We start from the raw sequence: 25,593 nt of genomic DNA, 5'->3' as shown, positions 1-25,593 counted from the left end.
CTGCCACTTTTTAATTCTGTAAGTAGATAGCAGTCTTTTGGGAATTGGCCACCCCTGGTGTAAACCAAAACTTTGCTTCAATTGTTTTAAGCTCTGCTCTTGTCTTGCTCGTCCTTTGTTGAAGTTATCTGCCACCCCCTTTCCAAAATGCAAACGTTAAAGGTGGTCTCTCGCCTGCCAGATAGCTGACCTAAATGAAAATAAATGACAGGGAGCTCATGCCTGTGTCTGCTATCTCAGACCATAATCACGGTGATGCAATTATGCCAAGAACCTTTCAAGTGGGTGCGGTGGGGGGGGGCTCAGAGGTGGCGTTGTTTGTTTTTGCGGGTTCAGTGGCTTATCTTGGGGAGATAAGGTCTCTCTTCTGCTTCCTCCAACACTGAACGTAAGAGTTATAAGAAGTAAGTTGCAGCAACTCTTTTTATCTAGTTAAACAAGCCTGGAGGCACTTTAATTAGTTTATGGCTCCTTTTGGGCTTGCCGTGAGAATCTGCTCGGCCATGGTGAGAACAGGAAGATGGACTCTTGTGGCCATCTCCAGGCTTCAAAAAATCATCAATGCATCACAGATGTCCCTGTGGCATTGCACCGTGCCAGATTTACATATAAGCTAATCAAGCTATATAGCTTAGGGCCCCACTCTTCTTGCCCCCCCAATTAATATGTTGTTCTTGTTTAGTCGTGTCCGACTCTTTGTGACCCCATGGACCATAGCACGCCAGGCACTCCTGTCTTCCACTGCCTCCCGCAGTTTGGTCAAACTCATGTTTGTAGCCTCGAGAACACTGTCCAACCATCTCGTCCTCTGTCGTCCCCTTCTCCTTGTGCCCTCAATCTTTCCCAACATCAGGGTCTTCTCCAGGGAGTCTTCTCTTCTCATGAGGTGGCCAAAGTATTGGAGCCTCAGCTTCAGGATCTGTCCTTCCAGTGAGCACTCGGGGCTGATTTCCTTCAGAATGGATAGGTTTGATCTTCTTGCAGTCCATGGGACTCTCAAGAGTCCCCTCCAGCACCATAATTCAAAAGCATCAATTCTTCGGCGATCAGCCTTCTTTATGGTCCAGCTCTCACTTCTATACATCACTACTGGGAAAACCATAGCTTTAACTATACGGACCTTTGTCAGCAAGGTGATGTCCCTTCATGGATCAATGCCTTGTTGTGGCGAAGGGGCTTGAGTAACTCAGAGAAGCCATGAGCTATGCCATGCAGGGCCACCCAAGATGGACAGGTCATAGTGGAGAATTTTGACTAAACATGATCCACCTGGAGAAGGAACTGGCAAGCCACTCCAGTATCCCTGCCAAGAAAACTCCATGGACAAAGACAACAAAATTAATATGCTTCTTCTTAATTGTATTTCATTTCAACAATTACTTGGATAAAATACATATTTTGTTATGTGCAAATGGCTTTAGAAACCCATTAGGTCCATAAATGACCATGTAGCATATATTCAACACAAAAAAGAAAAAAACAGTGACAATTTGAGGACAGCTGGACATATAAACGGCCCCATTACCTTCAGTAGCTTAGGCCAAATCCGGCCCTGGTGCCATCGCAATGCAGGTGCCTAAGATTAAAAATTGCATTTTAAGTTTCTCGCAAGAGTGGGAGCTCCTCTTTTCTTCCCACGTAGCCGGCACATTCTGATGAATTGCTGAGGAAGACGCGTGCGTTGCGTTTGGGAGTGACAACAGCGCTTGGGTACCGCAAAATAAATCCCTTTCCCTCCCCTCCCTTGACTTGCTTGTACAAACACAGCCGCCTTAACCGCACACACAAAGGCAGTGTTTGGACGGCCTCCAACGATAAACCCTATTCACTGTGGAATGCTTCGTGTTTGCCACATCCACCTCACACATCCTTCCCAATTAGGAAGACTTGTGCATTGGTTTCAGCCATAACCGGTATCTTTTCATTATGGTTTCAAGGTTAAATAATAAAAGTTTTTTAAAAAGAATTTAAGAAAGAGTCCTGGCAGAATAGGACAAGCTCCATCCAGCCCACAGTTTCGTTTCCCAAGAGGACACGAACGCGGCATCATTTAGGCTCGCAAGTCGGCATTTGGAGATATTCCGTCTCTGAACCTGGAAGTTCTGTTTGGTCTCATTGATAGAATCCATTGCCTGTGGATTGGTCTGATCCTTAAACCAACAGACCATGCCGGCTCGCGATCTCCCTCCACGTCAAGTGGCTGTGAGTTCCACAAGTTTATTTGGGAGTTGGTGAAGAGGTTCTTTCTGTCACTTGTCCTGGACCTAAAAGTTTCTGTGGACTTTTTGGAGGTCTTAAATTGTGGCAGCGCCTGTAAGTTGGACAGCATTGCCCTGTTTTACGGGGGGGGGGGTAAGGCTCAGGAGGAGCTCAGTTTACAGTCACCTTGTGTGGGGGCGGAGACAATATTGCCTCTGTGAGTTGGGCCATTGCTTCCCCTAATAGCGAAGTTGAGCGATGTGGGATAGTGGAGTTCACAGGGTGACCTTGGAGTCAGTCACAGCCTCTTCACCTATCTTTCAGGTTCAGGTAGGTAGCTGTGTTGGTCTGACATAGTCGAAATACAGTGGTACCTCGGTTTACAAACACAATTGGTTCCGGAAGTCTGTACTTAAACTGAAGCGTACTTAACCTGAAGCGAACTTTCCCATTGAAAGTAATGGAAAGTGGATTAATCTGTTCCAGACAGGTCCGCGAAGTACTTAAACTGAAAATACTCAAACCGAGGTGTACTTAAACCGAGGTATGACTAAATAAAAAGTTGTCCAGTAGCACCTTAGAGACCAACTAAGTTTGTTCTTAAGGGACGTGGGTGGCGCTGTGGGTTAAACCACAGAGCCTAGGGCTTGCCGATCAGAAGGTCGGCAGTTCAAATCCCTGCAACGGGGTGAGCTCCCGTTGTTCAGTCCTTGCTCCTGACAACCTAGCAGTTCGAAAGCATGTCAAAATGCAAGTTAGTAAATAGGTACCGCTCCGGCGGGAAGGTAAATGGTGTTTCCGTGCACTGCTCTGGTTCGCCAGAAGCGGCTTAGTCATGCTGGCCACATGACCCAGAAGCTGTATGTCAGCTCCCTCAGCCAGTAAAGCGAGATGAGTGCCAGAAACCCAGAGTCGTCCGTGACTAGACCTAATGGTCAGGGGTCCCTTTACCTTTACCTTTAAGTTTGTTCTTGGTATAAGCTTTCATGTGCATATGGTGTGCTTATACCAAGAACAAACTTAGTTGATCTCTAAGGTGCCACTGGACATTTTTAAAAAACCTTTCAGGGTCGTTGTAGGAATTAACTGAGGAGCGGGGTGAACCAACCATGATCTCCTTGGAGAAAAAGGTGGAATATAAATGCAATGAATAAGCTCTTCTGCTTACCAGTCGCCAACCTGGCATCCAGAGACCTCCACATGGCTTGCAATTGGACCCGTGCTGGTTGCGAAATTTCTAGCTGCATGGTTCTGCAAGTGCTTAACCAACCACTCCCATCGGGCTCCGATGCAACATGGCTCGGGGGCGGTTGCGCGGAAACTCTGCTGCAGAGCTGTCCAAACTTTTCGTGTCGGGGACACCCATTTTTAGACATGCACCATTTCGCGACACAGTAATTCCATTTTGCTAGCTAACTGGAGGTTAAACTAACCTTTTCCCAGCCCCGGCAGGAGGGAGCGTTCGTGCGACACACCTACACACTGTTGGCGACACGCTAATGTGTTGCGAGACGCAGTTTGGAAAACTCTGCTCTACTGTGTCGTTTTTCCATGCCGCCGGTGGCATCTCCTAAAAACCAGGCTGTACCAGGCTGCCAACATGGTACAGTGGTACCTCAGGTTACTGACGCTGCAGGTTAAAGGCGCTTCAGGTTACAGACTCCGTTAAACCAGAAATAGTACCTCGGTTTAAGAACTTTGCTTCAGGATGAGAACAGAAATCGTGCGGTGGTGGTGCGGCAGCAGCGGGAGGCCCCATTAGCTAAAGTGGTACCTCAGGCTAAGAACAGTTTCAGGTTAAGAACGGACCTCCAGAACTAATTAAGTTCTTAACCTGAGGTACCACTGTACGTAGTGCCAACAGGGCTCTGGATCCCTGGAGTGCTGGTGCTCTAAACACCAGCAAAGAGACCTCGTTTAAACTTTGCACATGCCCGGCTTTCCATTTAAATCTGCCCCAAATTTATTGGGGTGTGTGTGTGGGGGGGCAATACCTGTATGCTTCATTTGAATCTAATGAAAGAAGGCCAACGGTGTTTGCTAAATTCCTCCTTTGCAGCCCTGGATTCCTCTTCCTCTCCTTTTCTCTCTCCCCACCTAATTTTTGATGGTTGTCTCAGACAAGGGAGGCCCTTTGTCCTTGAACTGACCTTACCTTCCAAGCGAGATGCTTTTGGTCACTGCTTCCTGAGAGATCAGGCTTCTTTCTCTCTCCCCCCCACCCCTTTCTGACAACCATTTGCAAGGAAAAGGGAAAGTTTACATTTATCATGCAAATGGAACAATTTCCAGTCCACTCTCCCACCCCCAGCTCCCTGTCTCATGCTCCCTGTCTGCTTCCATGTAACAGTTTCTCCTTGTTTTGTTTCCTCTTCCAAGGTCTCAGTCTTGATTTCTGGAGCGATCCAATAGAAGCAGCAGCAGCCTTTCCAACATCTTGTTCCTTCCGTTCAAGGACTCCCAAGGCCGTGGGACTTTCTTGAGCTACCCAAAGACTCCGGAGAATGCCAGCTGCGGACGAAATATGTGCGTGGGGAGGGACGAAAGATTTTGGCTGTTCCTGTGCCCCCCCTCCCCTCATTCTGGATGTTCATACCAAGATAACATTGCTGAAGATGGATTATATCCCCTGCTATCAATGGAATATGCATATTTTTTTTTGGTTAATTTTTTTAAAAAATGTGTGTGGATGCTGGGGGGAAAGCCCCGCCAATATTCTGAACATGAGACTCCCTGCTCTACAGTTTCCCATTGGGTCAAGTATGCTACCCAGGTATGTCTGTGATTACCTGATATACAAATCAATTCTAAGTTTCTCAAAGTTTGCGGTTAATTCATTCTCTCTCTCTTTCTTTCTCTGTAACACCCCCCCCCCCAAGCATGGACATATCACTCCTGATCTTTTCAGCACAGTGAAAGGAGTTGAACATGAGAAAACATGCTTCCTCGCACCCAGCCCTGCTCCTCTTCTATGTATATTATTTTTGCTAGATTGGTTTTCACCTGAGAAGGCTTGAGTGATATGATATGATTTTATTTACGGTCGAGGACCAGCTCTGGAAGGCTTGAGTTGCTGCCAAGCAAGCTAACAGAGCTTTGCGCTCTCTCTCTCTCTCTCTCTCCCCCCCCAATAGCTAAACCATGGCTAGCCTTAGTGTTGCGTCAGGACCTTGGTTCAGTCAGTTTCTCTCCAGACAAACCAAGAGTGTTCGCAAACGTTTGTTCTTGGATTGCTGCTTATAATACCCTGTTTCTCATATTTTAAGACATACCCATAAAATAAGCCATAGCAGGATTTTTAAGCATTCAAGGAATATAAGCCATACCCCAAAAATAAGACATAGTGATAGGCGCAGCAGCAGCAGGAGGAGGAAAAAAATAAGACATCCCTTGAAAATAAGCCATAGTGTGTTTTTTTGAGGAAAAAATAAATATAAGACGTGTCTTATAATATGAGAAACACGGTAATAATATAATAATAATTTATTATTTATACACCGCCCATCTGGCTGGGTTTCCCCAGCCACTCTGGGCGGCTTCCAACAGAAAAATAAAACACAATAATCTATTAAACATTAAAAGCCTCCCTGAACAGGGCTGCCTTCAGATGTCTTCCAAAAGTCTGGTACAGTGGTACCTCTACTTACAAATAACTCTACTTACGAATTTTTCTACTTACAAATGGAGCTCCGTCCGCCATCTTGGATGTGGTTTAGATAGGATTTTTTCTACTTACAAATTTTTAGATAGGGTTGCTTCGACTTACATTTTTTTTCCGACTTACAAATGTGTGTTTGGAATGCATTAAATTCGTAAGTAGAGGTACTACTGTAGTTGTTTTCCTTTTTGACATCTGTTGGGAGGGCGTTCCACAGGGCAGGCGCCACCACCGAGAAGGCCCTCTGCCTAGTTCCCTGTAACTTGGCATCTCGCAACGAGGGAACCGCCAGAAGGCCCTCGATGCTGGACCTCAGTGTCCGGGCAGAATGATGGAGGTGGAGACGCTCCTTCAGGTATACTGGACCGAGGCCATTTAGGGCTTGTGGGTTGTTTGGGGAGAAACAAACCATGAGCCTGGATTTGGGTGTGCCACTAATGCAAACCATAGTTTAGCTCCTGGCAGTGTGGCAGGAGCGAGGGAGAAGCAAAAGCTCCTGCGACTTTAGCCCTGCACTCTCACTTGCAAGCCACAGCTAAATTTAACTATGGCTTAAAATGAAGTGCGGACCAAGCTCCTGTGTTGTCATGTACAGGCCTGCAGAAATTTCCCTTCTAATACAGCAAAACGTGCTGTTTATGATGCTTGGCTGCCTTATTCTCTTACGATACCGTGATCACACTTGCGGGGACCGTATGCTTTCTGGGGTTTTTATGTGTGCTTGAGAGTTTCTGCCACAGAGGTGTTGTTTTTTTGTTGCTGTTCCCTGTGATGAACATAGCTTGTTGTGGACAGCAAGAGGCTGAATTATTCTGAGCACTCTTCGCCTTTGCTGATTTCAGAGATGCATGATTGATCCTTTTTTTTTAGGATTACGGGAGTGCTATAGGAAGCTTGGTGCATGCTGAGGTCAGTATTGCACGGGGGGAGGGAATGTTGGCAGGAGCCAGAAATGCTGTGGTGATTAATAGCAATAGCTTGCTTGGAGCGAAGGTGGAGTTTTGCCGGTACCCAGCACAGGCAAGCACGAAAATTGCAAGTTTTGTGGAAGCTCCCAGATTCTCCTTAGGGCTGCAATCTGATGCAAGCTTCCTGGGGAGTCCGTTGACCTTTGTGAGGCTCAGATCTGACTAAGCAAGCTTAGCATGATGGTGGTTCGCAGCAAATAGATGGAATCGGCTTCTTTGAAAGCATGTGCTAATACAGTATAGTATCTGAAGAAGTGTGCATGCACACGAAAGCTCATACCAAAATAAAAACTTAGTTGGTCTTTAAGGTGCTACTGAAGGAATTTTTTTATTTTACTTCGATCCAGACCAACACGGCTACCTACCTGTAACCAGTATAGTAAGGTATAACAAACTGTGGGTTGTATCCTGTGTTCCACAAGCGAAGTTCTGCAGGCAAAGCAGGCAAAGGCAAATAAGAGAAGGTTAAGGGGTGATATGATATGTTAAAATATATCAACCAAAGAGGGCAACCAAAATGGTCAAAGGCCTGGAAACAATGCCTTATGAGGAACGGCTTAGGGAACTGGGTACGTTTAGCCTGGAGAAGAGAAGGTTAAGGGGTGATATGATAGCCATGTTCAATTATATAAAAGGATGTCATAGAGGAAGGTTGTTTTCTGCTGCTCCAGAGAAGCGGACGCGGAGCAATGGATTCAAACTACAAGAAAGAAGATTCCACCTAAACATTAGGAAGAACTTCCTGACAGTAAGAGCTGTTCGGCATTGGAATTTGCTACCAAGGAGTGTGGTGGAGTCTCCTTCTTTGGAGGTCTTTAAGCGGAGGCTTGACAGGCATATGTCAAGAATGCTTTGATGGTGTTTCCTGCTTGGCAGGGGGTTGGACTGGATGGCCCTTGTGGTCTCTTCCAACTCTATGTTTTTATGATTCTAAGCAGCGTTTCCATTTCCACACCTCCGCCTGAGCTCCCTCAAAATCTGTCTTGGAGGCTCCCCTAATGTTTTGGAGCTCATTTTGAGAGGGTGGGAGATGGAGAAAAATGAGAATATGGGTTTTTCACCACCCACCTGAATTGTGTGAATGTTAAGGAAGGTAGGAGAGGATATATTCTTTTGATTTTATTCCCCCCCACCACTCATGCTAGTGAGTAAACCACCGAGTGCATTCCCTTTGCAACTTATTGGAAGCAAGTTGATGATTCGTTAGAATCCTTTAATTAAACAATCCAGTCTGGATTGTTCCTGGGGAGTTTCCCCTTTACAGTCGTACCTCGTTTTGTGGCCGGGATCCGTTCCGGAGCCCCGGCCACTAGCCAAAAAGGACACATGCGCGTGGAGTGGTTTGCGCTTCTGCGCATGCGCGAGCAGCAAACCCGGAAGTAACCCGTTCCGGTACTTCCGGGTTTGCTGCGGCTGTTTGCCGGAATGGACGCTAGACAAGGCGGATGTTCGCGGAGGTATTACTGTATTTCCCTCTTAAAAATAACAACACAACATGGCCCAAGAGAGTTCAAGAGACCAAGAGAGAGATGGTTGCATGGCCAGCCCCTTTATCTGGTCAGCTAGGGTCATACCCATCTACCTGGCCACACACAGGGGGAGGAAGCTCTAGAGCAGGTATGGCAGGTAGTTCTCCCTGTCTGGAGCCACATTCCCATGTGTGTCCATTCTTGGAAACAGGACTGCTCTAGTAATAATACACCCGACATAGCCCTTCTCAGACACTACCGTACAACATAACATTCATATGCATAGATTTTATTCAACCACACAGAGGCCTGGCTTGACAAGAACATTCTGGAAACGCTCCTTTGGGTAGGGGCTTCGTGAGGGTGTCCACAGTCATCTCCTTGGCAAAATCACAGCTACCAAAGTTACAAAAGAAAGGAAGAAAAGAAAGGGAAAATAGAGATAAAGAGAGAGAAAAATAAAGAAGGCAAAAGAAGAGAAACATTAGCAATAGAAGCATTTAAAATAAAAAACGACGCTGTGATTTGCTGTCTGAAAGCTCAAGTATAGCATTGGATTCGTCTCTTTTGCATCTACAGTGGTACCTCGGTTTATGAACACAATTGGTTCCAGAAGTCTGTTCATAAACTGAAGCGTTCATAAACTGAAGCGGACTTTCCCATTGAAAGTAATGGAAAGTGGATTAATCTGTTCCAGATGGTCCGCAGAGTACTTAAACTGAAGCGTTCATAAACTGAAACAAACTTTCCCATTGAAAGTAATGGAAAGTGGATTAATCCGTTCCAGACGGGTCCGCGGAGTACTCAACCTGAAGCGTACTTAACCCAAAGCATGGGTGTAATTGGTTCCGGAAGTCTGAAGCATTCATAAACTGAAGCGAACTTTCCCATTGAAAGTAATGGAAAGTGAATTAATCCGTTCCAGATGGGTCCGCGGCGTTCGTAAACCAAAAATTCGTAAACCGAGGTGTTCATAAACCGAGGTTCCACTGTACACCTTTCTGTGGGCAAATCCATCCATTCCTTCCTTGTGAAGTTCTTTTTATGTGCTGTAGGGGGATGCAGATAATGTGCTCAGGATGAGACGATGGTTTTTTTTTTTTTTTGTACTTTCTTTCCCCACTGAAAAATCAGGAAAATGATGGTTTAAAAGCTTTGGGAGAGGCATCCACCCCATCCCCCACCCCTCCACCGGTTATTTGGAGCAATCTCTGTCGGCAGACTGATTCTGTTATTACACGGCTGGCAAGGAAATTCCATTTTGCTTAGGATGCTACTGTACATCCGCTGGAATTTGTTTTTTTTTTTTAATCGCTGTAACTTTATCACTTCCTCTGTTTTGGAATTTTAGCTCTCATTGTTCAGCCCCGGGGACCGCAGCCTGTGGAATTTGCTCTCTGGGTGAGGAAGCCCTTGGATTTTTCACTGTTGATGCAGCTCTGCCTTTGCCGACTCATGCTGAGCTGTTTGCGGCCGTTTTTAAAGGGCACCAGGAATAATCGGGAACTGCCTTGCGCTGAGTCAGAGCGGTGGCCCATCTAACCCAGCATTGCTTACACTGACTGGCAGCAGATCTCCTCCGTTTTGGGCAGCCCTAGCTGGAGAAGCTGGGGATTGAGCTCAAAGCAGATGCTCTGTGACTTTACGGCTGCAGCCCTGTGTACGACTACCTGAGAGTAATCCCTGTGGAATTCAGTGGGAGAAATGTTTCTGAGTAAATATGCACAGGGATGATCATTCTGTTAGTGTGCTTTATTGATCTCCTGGCTGACCCTGGGCATCACCAAACAGCTCACTTCCAACTACTTTTTGCTAACTGGGGCAGGGAGTCACACGTAAGCAGGATTTCTGGGTGCAATTGTAGAAGAGCTATGCAAGAGCTATGTAGAAGAGTTTCTTACTTAGCTCAGTTGGTAGAACGTGAGACTCTTAATCTCAGGGTCATGGGTGCAAGCCCCACATTGGCCAAAAGATTCCAGCATTGCAGAGGCATAGCTGCCAAGTCTCCCGTATTCTCCGGGAAATCCCCGTTTTTCCAGCTGTTCTTAGCTGAAAAAACGGTTTTTTTGTTTCCCTCCGGTTTGTTCTGGCGCGGCGGCTATTTTGGAACTGGGCGGAGCATGCTCAGAAGCGACTTTTGATGCTGCTCTGCCCAGTTCCAAAACGGCTGCAGTGCGACTTCTGGCGCGGCGGCCATTTTGGAACTGGGCCAAGCAGCATCAAAAGTCACTTCTGAGCACGCTCCGCCCACTTCCAAAATGGCGGCAGCGCTACATCCGATCTGCTACTTCCGGCCCGGTCCCTTATTTCTCGGACAGCAACTTGGCAGGTATGTGCAGAAGGTTGGACTAGATGTCCCTTGTGCTCCCCTTTGACTATAATTCTATGCACAGACCAGGGCTGGATTTAAGTTTGATGAGGCCCTAAGCTACTGAATGTAATGGGGCCCTTTATATGTCCAGCTGTCCTTTGTCAACAAAAAATTGCCACTGTTTTTTGTGTTGAATATATGCTATGTGGTAATTTATGCACCTAATAGGTATCTAAAGCCATTTGCCCATGTTGCCATGCGACCAGTCCATGCAGAATGTAGGCACCCTATATATAGAAATGAGCAAACCAGTGATATTTTAGGGAGCAGGCTAGCAGGCGGGCCCCATTACTTACATCATAGGAGCCTCCACAACACAAAACACTGTTGCTTATGTAGGTTTTATTTCATTTGTTTTTTATCTTATATTTTGGAAATGCACATCCAGTTGTTGTTTTTCCTTTTAAATTTTTTTGGGGGGGCCCAAGAGAGTGGGGCCCTAAGCTATAGCTTGCTTAGCTAATACATAAATCCGGCACTGGCACAGACAAAGCCAGCTAGCATGCAAATTTCACACACACACACACACACACACACACACACACACACACAGCCAAACAGTACTGCTAGGAAGAGATTAAAGAGAATGCTAAACCACATCGGATGCTGGCAATAATGACAGCAGCTTTCATCAGTGAAACCCTGATTGCCCACGACACACAGAGCCTCTGATCTGCCGCACAGCAAAAGCCACTTATTGCCGGCATGCTCTTTCTGTTCCTCCCCAATCCCGCAAAAAGAAAATAATAAAAAAAGCAACACACCATAATCTGACTCGCACAGACATAGTAGAAGCCAGCTCTTTCAAAACGCTCGATTTCTCCGGCTCTCTAGGGATAAGTGGGTAGATTTTTTAAAAAGGAAGGGGGGGGAGAAAAGAACTCTTTTTGGGAAACAAGAGTATCTTTGGCCTATATACACAAAAACCCAAACGCATAATTGAGCACAGTGATCCCCTGCCCAAAGTCTGCTGAGTAATAGGATGCAGCAGGATGAAAACTGCCCTGGCCAGAGCCCCAGGAGCAGGCAGACAGCTGGGCTTTGAAAACCAGCCACCGTCTGGAACGGAGGGCTGCCAAAACACAGCCTTAACCAGAAGTGTGTGTGACTGCGCTGCGGCCCAGTGACCAATTAAACTCCAGGAAATCACTGCCGACCTCTTCCCAACACTTAACCCACCAGTACAGTATTAACTCTGTCCCGGTCAGCATTCCTGTCGTCGACGTGCCGAATCCACGCTTCGCACAGTTACTTAAACAGAGAGATTTCTTGGCTAGAAACCACCCCTGCCACTCATTCCTCTGCTTCTGTGGCAGCTCCTGGGCCAGCTGTGCCTGGGAGCACAAGTCATCTCGGAAGGAATGTGGCTCCCATGGCACTGTCAAGGTCATCGGATCAGGAAACCTGGCAATCTCATGTACAATTGACCTCCAGACTCTGCCTGGACACCGACTGTGGTTCTTCTGCCCTAGTGAAGCTGCAGGGTTCTGTTTTTCAATGTCTTTATAAACGACTTGGAAGAAGGAATAGAGGGGATGCTCATCAAATTTGCAGATGGGCGGTGGGGCAGGTCACACTGCAGAAGGCAGAATCAGAATTCAAAATGACCTTCGCAAATTGGAGAACTGAGCCCCAGCTAACAGAATTGATTTCAATAGGGACAAATGTCAGGTTCTGCATGTGGGCAGGAAGAACCAGATGCACAAATATAGGATGGGGGGGACACTTGGCTTACTAGCAGTGCATGTGAAAAGGATCTAGGGGTCTTGGTGGACCACAAGCTAAACATGAGTCAACAGCGTGATGCAGCAGCAGCAAAAAAAAAAGGTACTGCTATTCTAGGTTGCATCAACAGAAGTATTGTGTGCAGATGAAGGAAAGTAATAGTACCACTCTATTCAGCCTTAGTCAGACCACACTTGGAATACTGTGTCCAATTCTGCCCATGTTGCCATGGGCAATGGAATGTCCAGTTCCAAGCTGGAATGTGTGCACAGGAGGGCAACCGAGATAATCAAAGGTGTGGAAACCAAGCCTGATGAGGAACAGTTGAAGGAGCTGGGTTTAGCCTGGAAAGGAGGAGATATGATAGCCATCTTCAAATATCTCAAGAACTATCACATGGAAGAGGGAAAAAGCTGATTTTCTCCTGCTCTGGAGGGTAGGACTCGAACCAATGGCTATAAATTACAAGAAAGGAGATTCCGACTAAAACGTCTGGAAGAACTTTCTGACAGTAAGAGCTGTTTGGCAGTGGAACAGACTCACATGAGAGGTGGTGGTTTTTAAGCAGAGGTTGGATGGTCATCTGTCATGGATGCTTTAGTTGAGAAGCCTGCATTGCAGGGGGTTGGACTAGATGACCCTTGGTTGCCCCTTCCAACTCGTAAGATTCTATGCAGCGGCTGTGGTCTGTGACCTCTGTAAGGTGCTCTCCCCAGGGAGGCTTGCCTGGCGCCTTCCTTATAGACCTAGCTCAAGGTTGTCATCTGAACTAGCCAGATGTGAAACTGCGAATCAATCACAGTCAGTGCATCACTTGGAAAATAAGTCTCCAGAGAGCTGTCTTGTGCCCCGAAATAGCAACTAGACATTCAGTTTTGGGGACTGCAACCTTGGTTTAAGGAGATCTTTGGCACCTAGCTTCTATATCGATGAGTTTCTAGCACTGGGCTCCGTGTCCCCTGGGTTGAAAAAGTTTCCCCAGCCCGTCGTAGCTTTTCCCAACAGCGGGAGAGGCAGTGAGGAGAGCCTATGCCCCAGTTATACTTGGCGAACTCATCTGTTTGAAGACGAATAGATTTGCCTAGCAGGAAAGCATCACAGAGAAGTAACACAATGCAAGTTGCAAAAGGAGTGACCTGGCTGGAAGAATTTTGCCAGCTGCAGGAGCCTCTCATCTCCCATGTCTCACCTGCTGAGTGCCATAATCGCTTGTCATTTCGCAACTCTTCCCTGTTGAGCTTTGCAGGCTAACGTAGAGGAAATTAAACAGGCAGAGCCACCCTTCTATAAATGTTTGGTACCCACTGATTTAAGAAGCATGCGGCGAACAAATCAAAGTGAAATTTCACGACTGTTTGGGCCGCCTTGTTTTCTGGCTTGGCTCGGAATCACAGGCTAGCTGTGACAGGTTTGGGACTTATTCTGTTTTACTGACGTTTCCTTGCTGGATGATTTCTGGGGGTTTTTGTGATCTTTCACACGGTGTAAGAGCCACTTCTCTTACCTCGTGGAAGATTAGTGCTTAGAATCATAGAATCTAGTCCAGCCCCCTGCAATGCAAGAATCTCAGCTAAAGCATTCATGACAGATGGCCATCCAGCCTCTGCTTAAAATCCACCAAGGAAGGAGATTCCACGGTCAAACAGCTGTTACTGTCAGAAAGTTCTTATTGATGTTTATTCGGAATCTCCTTTCTTGTAACTTGAAGTCCTTGGTTCGAGTCCTACCTCCCAGAGCAGGAGAAAACAAGCTTTCCCCCTCTTCCATGGGATGGCCCTTGAGATATTTGAAGATGGTTATCATGTCTCCCCTTGGTCGTCTCTTTTCCAGGCTAAACATGCCCAGCCTCTTCAACCGTTCCTCATCAGGCTTGGTTTCCTGACCCTTGATCATCTTGGTTGCCCTCCTCTTCGCACGTTCCAGCTTGTTGTTGATACATTCCTTAAATTGCAGCATCATTACTTGGGAAATTGTAGGGGGTTTTAAGTTGTAATTTCACGCAATGAAATTTCAGGTTGTATCCTGTGGTTCTTGACGTTTCTAAGTTCTTCACTTGCTTCTGAAGCACAGATAAAATGAACATGCATACCCTAAAATAAGACAGACCCATAAAATAAGCCATAGCAGGATTTCTAAGCATTTGCGCAATATAAGCCATACCCCGAAAATAAGACATAGTGATAGGCGCAGTTCTGGAGGGCCCCAAGGAAGAGGCAAGGCTGGACACGTAATAAAAAATAAGACATTCCCTGAAAATAAGCCACTGTGAGTTTTTTTAAAGGAAAAATAAATATAAGACGGTGTCTTATTTTCGGAGAAACACGGGTTGGATTGCTCTGCTACAAACTGATTTTTGTTTTCCAGGAGAAAAAAAACAATCAACTCAGAATTTTCTGGGAAACTCAGATTTGAGTAGGAACTTTAGAGATGATGAACATAAATTGGCAACAGCAGTTTCATAAATCATGTTGATGGGTTGTATAGAATTCCTTGTTGTCAATAACATGAGGCAATATTTTTGCCAGATAATCAAAGCTAATTGATTTGGGCCAGCTGACAGGCAATTACTAAGTGATGTCCCAATTTCAATCTTGCTTGAAGAACAGAGCAGTAGTTTTACACCTAGTGCTTAGTCAGATAAGGCAACACAAGTGATACCGTAAGTTTTCTTGATCTGGGAATCTTAGTGACATTTGTTTAGGTGCTCTGTTAACCAGAAGTCACTGTGTGACTCATTGGCCAAATGTTGGCTATTGTTTCAGGATAAACGGGATTCAAATCTCTGCTCATTTGTGTCTCAGATCAAGACCTTTCCCTGCCTCGTAGGGTTATTGTGAGAAGGTCAGATAGAATTGTAGAATTTTAGAGTTGCAAGGGACCACAAGGGTCATCTAGTCCCACCCCCTGCAATGCAGGAATCGTTTGCCCAAGTTGGGACTTGAACCCACGACCCTGAGCTTACGAACCTGTGGTCTAGTCAGACACCCATTGGACATGCCTAGCAGAGGCTGATGGGAGCTGTAGTTCGACAAATATATTGGAGAACCACTGGTTTTCCCATTCCTGCTTTAGGGTTTTTTTTTAACCCTACCCCCCAGACCTGCAATAAAAGCTACAAATGTAATCTTTTCCCTTTCTCTCTTCCATTTTAAGAGAAAGAAAGAAGAAGAAAAGGTTTTCGCTCTTTTAGATAATATCTCCCGGCCCAGCACAATTGCCTGCTTCCCTGGGTTAGAATTCTCGTCTTCAGAGTCCTAATGACATCTTTATCGCCAGGAACTTTGATAATCTGACATGTTGCGCAATGATGGTAAATAAGTTCCTCCTTGAACCCCTAGGCTCTTTGCAGTTTCCCCTGAAGGTCGTGACACTCACCACTCGCCTTGTCAAATATTCTAGCTATGAAAGGATTGATTGTAATTTTTTTTAGGCTTTGCTGAGAGCTTACAATTTTAGAAAAGGTCATTCTGACCATCTCACCTCATATTTCCCTGCATTTGCATGCACTAAAGAATGCGAGACTTGTTTGCTTGCGTAAAAAACCCAGGTGTTAAGAGCTGGAGGGAGAGAGAGGGGTGGGTGGGAGGGAAATAAAAATTACGTAGTTCAGAATTCCTTGCATGCTTGCCCTTGCAAAAAAAAAAATGTTTCTGATTGGAGATTTGCAGAGTTTTATCTTCTCCTGTTTGTTGCCCTGTAGTTGAAGACCGCAGACCATTTTTGCTAATGGAAAGAGGACTGGTGTTAAATATGACTTCTGGGTACAATTATGCAAATTCAAGGGTTGCGGGTGGCCCTGTGATCTAAACCACTGAGCCTCTTGGGCTTGCCGATTGGAAGGTTGGCAGTTCGAATCCCCGTGGCGGGGTGAGCTCCCATTGCTCTGTCCCAGCTCCTGCCAACCTAGCAGTTTGAAAGCACGCCGATGCAAGATAAATAGGTACCGCTGCGACGGGAAGGTAAATGGCGTTTCTGTGCGCTCTGGTTTCCGTCATGGTGTTCTGTTGCGCCAGAAGTGGTCTAGTCATGTTGGCCACATGACCCGGAAAGCTGTCTGTGGACAAACACCAGCTCCCTTGGCCTGAAAGCAAGATGAGCGCTGCAACCCCATAGTAGCCTTTGACTGGACTTAATCGTCCAGGGGTCCTTTACCTTTACCTATGTGCTTCTTGCGGGGGGGGGGCATGGTTTAATAAAGAGCGTGCACGCTCGGTTGCATAATGTCACACAAGTGCGTGTGGCTCGTTAACAGTGTGGGATGGAGAGCCCCACCCTGAAAAACTCTTTTCACACCGGTTGCTGGATGCAAAACTTGAAATGGGTTTTCGAAACCACAAAACAGTACTGTTTTCATAGAATTCATGCACCGCTTGATTGTAAAGAAAAACAACAGCAAGCGTTTTTGGGGGTGTTATAAATCTTAGTCAGAGTTGATCTATTGAAAATAATGGATGTGATTAATTCAGGTCAATTGATTTTAGTGGCTCTGCTCTCAAAATGCACCTTAGTTGAACGCAGCTGTGTGCGCACACACATGTACGTGTAAAATATACATTTGCTGTTGTTGTTTAGTCATTTAGTCATGTCCGACTCTTCGTGACCCCATGGACCAGAGCACGCCAGGAACTCGTGTCTTCCACTGCCTCCCGCAGTTTGGTCAGATTCATGTTCGTAGCTTCGAGAACACTGTCCAACCATCTCATCCTCTGTCGTCCCCTTCTCCTTGTGCCCTCCATCTTTCCCAACATCAGGGTCTTTTCCAGGGAGTCTTTTCTCCTCTAGGAGGTGGCCAAAGTATTGGAGCCTCAGCTTCAGGACCTGTCCTTCCAGTGAGCACTCAGGGCTGATTTCCTTAAGAATGGACAGGTTTGATCTTCTTGCAGTCCTCTCTTCATATTCATTATATATATACATATTGTAGAGTTGGAAGGGACCCTGAGATCCATCTAGTCCAAGGCAGGAATATGCAGGTGTCCCATAAGGGGGATCGAACCTGCAACCTTGGCATTCTCAGCTTGCACAGTGCTTTAGCGGCTGCACATGGACGTTCCTTCCTTCCTCCAGAGGTTGAGCTGAACCTTAAAGGCAAGTGCATCTGTGTGGCTTAGTGTTGCACTTTGATCAATACAGGGCAGCGCTGTGTTGGCTTGCTCGACTGGCCCTTGTTCTCCTTCAATCGGTCCAGGATTCGCGCTGAACTTCTTTGGTGGGGAAAAGCTCACCTTATTCCTGCATCGCAGGGGGTTGAGCTAGATGACCCTTGGGGTCCCTTCCAACTCTACAATTCCATGGTTCTAGGGTGGAGTCTGCTGTGAGCTATTAAATTCTGCATTAACTGCAGGAAGCTGTTTATTTTAACCAAGCGGTTTCTATGTTGAAAGTCTTGGAGAACTTTCTCTTGAAAATAAACAAAAAAATCCACATTAGCAATCCTTCATTCATATGCTGCTTTCTAACAATTAAGGAATCTGAAGGATTTTCACAACCCCTCTCTGAAACAATGAGGGGTTTTGCAAATCAACAGCGCTAAAGAGGATCTGGTATTTCCTTTTTCTTTTTTTGGAAGGCAGAGTTGTGGTTTTGTCCTTTTTGAGCAGAAGGCGCTCTCTTGATTTCTGCTCAGTGACTGTAAATGGCATTTAGGGTTGTGTGTGGTTTGCACAGCATGGAAATGGGCTGGAATGTTGGCTTGTGCGCGCTCACAATGTAATTTTGCAGCTGCCCAGTCTTTGGGTTGCACGGCACCCTTGCCTGTTTTTTCAAAAAAGCAGCGCAGTGCCTTGTCCCAGATGGTGAGCAACTCTATTCACTGACTCAGCCCAAGCCATTCCCTGAGTCATCACCCCACCACTTCCTCTATCATCTCAATAAGTTTATGCCAATAAAGGAGATGGATTGATTGATCATCTCAACAAATGGTGATTAAGAATGCATATTGTTCCGCGCAATTTGTTCCGCAGGGGGAGTGACTTGGGACAGGGGCCTCTTGAATTTGCCATGCTAATTCCTCCCCATAAAAATCAAGGATTCGGCTATCGAAGACTCACCCGATTTTCACTTAAGTCTCTGCATCCACACTATAAATTTTAAACTGGTTTTACTCGTCCTTGCTTCTATTCAGTGACTGGAGGGTGGTGGAGCAGATCTCCAGAGATTTCCGTGCAACCTTATCGAACCTCAGTCCCCAAAGACCCAGAAGCAATGGGGGTGGGTCCCTCTGACAGGAGGTTTAGCTAAGGACTGACTTAACAGTGTTAGAAACTCAGATATATAAGCGAATTGCCAAATGGCACCTTAATTCTAGGTTATGGTCACCACAGTGGCGCCAGTGAATCTTATTTTTGATTACTATTATTATCCATTTCATTTGTATACTGCTTTATATTTTAAAGGAAAGGTCTCAAAGAGGTTTACGGCACATTAAAACATCAAAACAATCCAGAATAAGACCATTTTAAGCTTCAAGGAAAATATTTCAGGTCCTTCTCTAAGGGGTACATATGCTTTCCTCATATGTATCTAACTACTTACTTTATAGAGCTACCCCATAGCATAAATACTCTAGGAAGCCAGGGTGGTATAGTGGTTAGAGCAGGCACCCCCAAACTGCGGCCCTCCAGATGTTTTGGCCTACGACTCCCATGATCCCTAGCTAACAGGACCAGTGGTCAGGGATGATGGGAATTGTAGTCCAAAACATCTGGAGGGCCAAAGTTTGGGGATGCCTGGGTTAGAGTGTGAGACTAGGACCTGGGAGATCGGGGTTCAAATCCCCACTCAGTCATGAGGCTCATTGGATGACCTTGGAGTCAATCACAGCTTCTTAACCTACCTCACAGGGTTGTTGTGGGGATTAACTGAGGAGAGGGGTGAACCATGTACTCCTTTAGGAAAAGGTGGACATGAGTGCAGTAGATGAGCTCTTATGCTTACCTGCTTAAGAAAGCTGGAGGGGCCAGCCAGGTGGGGACATGACGAACCCGACATCCAGACATAGCCAGCTATAAATTGGAATGCCACTGTTCCCAAGATTAATTGGGATTAAAAGTGGCTTTGGAAAGGGTGGGATTTTTGCCCTGACCCCACCCCCATCCCCCCGCGGTACGCCTGTCCCTTGGCTCCTGGATATTTTTCTGCCCCACGGTCGAAGCAGTGGTTTAAATGTTGTGCTTCTTGCGGGGGGGGGCATGGTTTAATAAAGAGCGTGCACGCTCGTTTGCATAATGTCACACAAGTGCGTGTGGCTCGTTAACAGTGTGGGATGGAGAGCCCCACCCTGAAAAACTCTTTTCACACCGGTTGCTGGATGCAAAACTTGAAATGGGTTTTCGAAACCACAAAACAGTACTGTTTTCATAGAATTCATGCACCGCTTGATTGTAAAGAAAAGCAACAGCAAGCGTTTTGGGGGGTGTTATAAATCTTAGTCAGAGTTGATCTATTGAAAATAATGGATGTGATTAATTCAGGTCAATTGATTTTAGTGGCTCTGCTTAGTTGAACGCAGCTGTGTGTGCACACACATGTACGTGTAAAATATACATTTGTTGTTTAGTCGTTTAGTCGTGTCTGACTCTTCGTGACCCCATGGACCAGAGCACGCCAGGCACTCCTGTCTTCCATTGCCTCCCGCAGTTTGGTCAGATTCATGTTGGTGGTTTCGAGAACACTGTCCAACCATCCTCTGTCGTGCCCTTCTCCTTGTGCCCTCCATCTTTCCCAACATCAGGGTCTTTCCCAGGGAGTCTTCTCTTCTCATGAGGTGGCCAAAGTCTTGGAGCCTCAGCTTCAGAATCTGTCCTTCCAATAGTATACATATTATATATACATTTATCCAAATCTCAACTTAAATTACATAAGAAACTAAACATAAAAACATAAATTTTGACTTCCCTCCACCTGCGTGTGGCTTCCTTTGTTTCTTTTCTTCTTTTTGCTGTGTTATCAATATTATTCTTGACTACCTCACCTTATACCCATTTCTTCCTAATTTTTTACTCTATAAATTGTTTAATTGTTTTCTTTCATAGGAATTGAGGAGTTGTATGTATATATGACAGGAAGACAGGAGTGCCTGGCGTGCTATAGCCCATGGGGTCACGAAGAGTCGGACATGACTAAACAACTAAACAACAACAACAATGTATATATGAATAATAAGTTTGTTTTGTGTTTGTTTGTGTGTATTGTATTTATCAATAAAAGTAAATTTTAAAAAGATACACATATTATTTAAAAGATAGATGCCTCTAGCTTTGCATAGGACTTCTCCGTCATCCTCTTGACTGTGGGAATGCTGCCAGACTGGGCTGAGCAGCAAGCGGACTCCAGTCTGTTGACCTCAGTCCCGTGAAAGCAAAGCTGAGGAGCTGAATTGCAAAATAACAAGGCACTTGAAAGTGAGATGCAACGCCTTGCCCGAGCAGTTGCTGTCGTTATCTTGTACTTTTTGAGCCAAAGGTCTCGCTTGGGCCAAACATTGCCTCTCTCTCTTGCTCTTGTTTTTTTTTAATGCCTGCTATGAATCACTTATATATGAAGTGCTCTGTATGTCCCCTCTGCATGTCCCTCCCCCTCTCAGTGGGTCTCAGGCTGGACAGATGAGCATATTCTCTGATACCCCCCCACCACCCCCAGACTGCTTTCCACCAGCTTGAGGAGAAAGACTATAGTTCTGAGGCTGAGCATCTGGTACCCAATCCCCTCCTGGGTGGCATTGAAATAGCGTACATCAGGGATGTTCAACCTGCTCTGGCCCGATAGGGACACAGCAGCGCCTTGTCCCCAGTGTTCTGACAAAAGCTGAGTTTGAGCTGGTGCAGGTGGCAGAGGCAGCGTTTGAAATCAGCCAGGCTGTTGGCCACTTGTGACCAAGTGAGGATGCCTGGGCTCCAAGATGGCGTTTGACTTCTCCACCATGCCTGGGCATCCTTGGATCTGGGCTGTTTTCACACACTTAATTCCACAACCTGTAGAATTCTATCAGTTCTATTATATCTGTACCATCAGAATGAATTTCAGGAAGCAAAATGTTTTTTTTTGAGCAGGAGCAGTCACCATTAAGAAAAAGGAGATCTGAGAATAGACTTGCGAAGTACTTGACTTACAAAATTTCGAGTTACGAATGAAAAAAAATGGCCGCATGCTTACGTTTTTTTTGACATCTGAAAGGAAAACCGTTGCGGTTTAGATGGGGTTTTCTCAACTTACGAATTTTAGATGCGGTTTACTTGACTCACGAATTTTTCCGTTTCCAATGTATTCCTATGGGAAACCGCTTTTTTCGACTTACAAACTTTTTGACCTATGAATGTGCATTCGGGAACGGATTAAATTCATAAGTCGAGGGACCACTGTGTGTGTGTGTGTATATAGTTGTTATTGTTTAGTCGTGTCCGACTCTTCGTGACCTCATGGATCAGAGCACGCCAGGCACTCCTGTCTTCCACTGCCTCCTGCAGTTTGGTCAGACTCATGTTAGTAGCTTCAAGAACACTGTCCAACCATCTCCACAGACAGTTTTCCGGGTCATGTGGCCAGCATGACTAAACCACTTCTGGCTCACTGAGACCGTGAGAAGTGCCAGAGCGCACGGAAACACCATTTACCTTCCCACCGCAGTGGTACCTATTTATCTACTTGCACTGGTGTGCTTTCGAACTGCTAGGAACTGGGACAGAGCAAAGGGAGCTCACCCCGTCATGTGGACTCGAGGCAAGCCCAAGAGCGTCAGTGGTTTAGACCACAGCGCTACCCGCGTGTACACCCACCCACCCCATATGTGTGTGTGTGTGTGTGTGTGCGTGTGTGTGTGTGTTTTCTTCAAGTTCTCATCTGTTGTCATCTGATCTAGCCAGATGTTTAACCAATCAATCACAGTCATTCGAAAAATAAGACTTTGCCCCAAAGTGGCAACTAGACGTTCTGTTTTGGTGACTGCAACTTTGGTTTAAGGAGCCATTTGGAGCCTAGTTTATAAATCTGAGTTTCTAACAGTGTCAGAGGCCCTGGGCCAGGTACTGGCAGGTGAGATGGAAGCTAGCTGGGTGATTTTGGGACAGTCACCAGCACCAGCCACGCTTTCTGGAATGCCTTGATAGAAAAGGTAGCATGTACATAGATTTATAAAACTACAGGGCAAGCAGTCTGACTGGGTAGAATAAGGCAGTTTCTTATCTTCTTTTTAGCAGGAGAAAAAGTCTGTTTAACTTGCATAAGGGGTGGGTTGACTTGCCATCAGAGACGACTATGTCATCTGCAAGTCAAAGTGACCAGATTGGATTTGCAATGTGAGATGCATATCAAAGGGCTCCCCCAGTGAAGTTCCTTTAGACTGGATTAGCTTGATCTGTGATGGAAGAATCCTCTTGTGGGTTGCATATCAGGCGACCTCAGAGTTGACAGAGGTCGCCTCTCCATCCCAAGGTTGGGTGTTGCACAAGCTGCTAGGAGGAACCCGAACTTCACTTGTTCCTCTTGAGTTTGCATCACTGGCAATCTGACCCCCCCCCCCCGCCAGGCCCAGATTGCAGATCATTTGGTTGCAACACACTTCAGAATGCAGAGTCTCGTGGAGGTAGAGATTATCTCCCAAATGTCTGTCCCTTTCAGGAATGCTGATCCTGAATGATGAGCTCTTGCCCTTCCCCCCCTTGCTGGCTTGTTCTAGTCTAGATTTGCGCAGTTCTACCTATCAGATCACTGTCATGCAGAAGGTTCCATGTTTAATCCCCAATGGCATCTCCAGGCAGGGCTGGGAAGGTCCTGGGCTGGGAATCCTGGACCGCTGCTGCCAGTCAGTGTAGAAAACACTGGCAGAAGCAATGGTCTGGCTCCGTATGAGGCAGATTCCCCTGTTCCCTATTCTGGTAGGTTGCTCACAGAGTGAGCAAGTAATTTGAGGCTTTACAGATGATTTTGGACTCCAACCCCCGTCATTCTTGACCATTCGTCCAGCTGGCTGGTGGGATTTGTAGTCCTGTAGCACCTGTAGTCCAATGACACCATGTTCGCTACCTCTGGTCTGTTTACAAGTGTGTGTGTGTGGGGGGGGGGGTTTTGGGGGGAGGACAGGTTGCTGATGGTGCAGCCTTGAAGTCTGTATCCCACCCTTAAGACTGAATGTGAGTGGAGGTAGCAGCTTCTTCGCTGTGCCCCACTCACTTTACCGTCTAGCCCAGGGTTTTCCAAATGGGGGTCTCCAGCTGTTTTGGGACTACAACTCCCATCATCCCTAGCTAGCAGGACCAGCGGTCGGGGATGGTAGGAATTGTAGTCCAAAAACAGCTGGAGGGCCAAGTTTGGGAAACCCTAGTCTAGCCTGATGAAGAGTTCTGGAGAATTCAAAAGCTTGCCCACTTTTGTGACATTTTGCTTAGTCTAGCAAAGGGGTTGCTAGTTCTAATACAGTATTTGGTGCTTTCTTCCTCTTATGAGCCCACAAGGCTATCTGTTTGTGTCCCCCCAGAACTCTTAGTTCCTGCTTAACAATACCTTCCTGCACAACTTCTTCTCTATCCCAAACTAGACACCATCAATTGTGGTCTCTACGCCCCCCCCCTTTGGCCACTCTTGCCTGTCTGATATAGACCACCTGTGCTTTATTATTATTATTATTATTATTATTATTATTATGGGAAGCTTTTAATATTTGATGAATCATTGTATTTTAATATTCTGTTAGAAACTGCCCAGATTGGCTGGGGAAACCCAGCCAAATGGGTGGGGTATAAATAGTAAATTATTATTATTATTATTATTATTATTATTATTATTATTATTATTATTTAGATGGAGACCTTGCGAACTCCTCCTTTCCATACAGCTGTGCTAGTTGGGGGCGGATTCTCATACTCCGAAACATCTGCAGGGCATCTCGTTGGGAAAGGCTTCCTTTTACGCAGAGCCATTCCATCTTTTGAAAGCGAAATGCTTCACATTGCATGCTTTCTGTTTTGCAATCAGAATAACCTTGCGAGTCCGGTCACTCTTGAATCCGTGCATTCAAGGGTTGCCGATGGGGAACCGAGGCTGGGAGAGAGCAACTTGCCCCCGGGATCCACCTAAGAGCGTGGAACGGAAGTGAGGACTGAACTTGGGTTGGCCAAGTCCAGCTTCTGCATTCTCATCGATTGCACAGTTGGCCTAGCAAAAATGTCATTCCTTGCTCCCTAGCGCTCTCTCTCTCTCTGCGGGAAATTATTTGCAAACAGTACTGGGGATTTCCTATCCACTCTGAAGGATGATTTTCCTGGTTCCATAAGGAAGCACAGTGACGAGAACGAGCTGATGGCGATCAGCAAAATGTCTCGGGGATAATTTGTTGAGGGATGGAGGGTGTGTTGGGTGTAATAATGAGGACAGCAGCCTCCTTTCGAGGAGTTACATAACTCGCTTTCCATTTTGGCCGCTCTTTCCTGGCGAGGAACAGTCCCATCTTCCCCTGAAACCAGCATGCCAGACCTCATCAATCCAGATGCATTGTTGCCCCTTGGGAATAATAAAACCTAATAGGCGGAGCAAACACGCTGATTTTGCTCTCCGGCAGAGGCACCTCTCCAGCCTCGTCATCCGCGCTGTTCCCCGGTTCCTGACTTGAGTGCCAAAATTGGGCCTGAAACTGGAATCTCATTCTTTCATCCCAGGAGCCTCCGTCTCCTTCAAACAGCCCGGCTTATCGACGTGGGTTTGCAACACGGTGCCAGCGACATGGGTGTTTGGAGATTAAAAATAAATAGGAGACAATGGCACTTCCTGTTGGCTGCGATTTATCACTTAATAACAAGAGGGTTACTCATTTCCTCTGGAAAGTGTCTCTAAAAGTTTTGGAGAAGTGCTGCTGCTCTGAGCTTCTCTCCCCGCTTCCTTATTTTTATTTTTAATTTTTTATGATGATTCCTGCCTAAATCATACCTCCTTTTTTTGTTTGAATCGCTCTTTTCATGTCGGGGAGCATATCGGTGGTGGGAGGAGAGTTGCTGGAGATCTCCTACCCGTAAACCATTCTCAACTCAGGCTTGTATCAGTGGCTACAGGCTCTCCTTATGTCATGGTAGCTGTTTTCTGCTCCCCCAACTTTCTGCAGTTACATAGGACTTGCAGCTATCTGATGTCAGAAAATGTTTGATTAGGTGACTCATGGCTGTAGCTGGAACATCAGAGGGGAGTTGTGTCAACCTGAGGCATCCATGGCATGTTGATTGA

At 46.1% G+C, this 25,593-nt stretch overlaps 1 long non-coding RNA gene across 2 annotated transcripts in view; it reads left to right on the top strand.

The window, feature by feature from the left end:
• Positions 1 to 25,593, top strand: part of LOC118089976 (uncharacterized) — a 146,165-nt gene that overhangs the window by 38,830 nt on the left and 81,742 nt on the right. For both annotated transcript variants that reach the window (XR_004693207.2, XR_009557982.1), the window contains exon 2: positions 4,579 to 4,972. This is a non-coding gene — a long non-coding RNA (uncharacterized LOC118089976). The remainder of the gene's footprint in view (positions 1 to 4,578; positions 4,973 to 25,593) is intronic.

This window comes from Zootoca vivipara, chromosome 8 (assembly GCF_963506605.1).
Source record: "Zootoca vivipara chromosome 8, rZooViv1.1, whole genome shotgun sequence".
Taxonomy (NCBI): domain Eukaryota; kingdom Metazoa; phylum Chordata; class Lepidosauria; order Squamata; family Lacertidae; genus Zootoca; species Zootoca vivipara.
The sequence above is the reverse complement of the archived record's forward strand: the minus strand, read 5'-3'. Positions and strand labels throughout refer to the sequence as shown.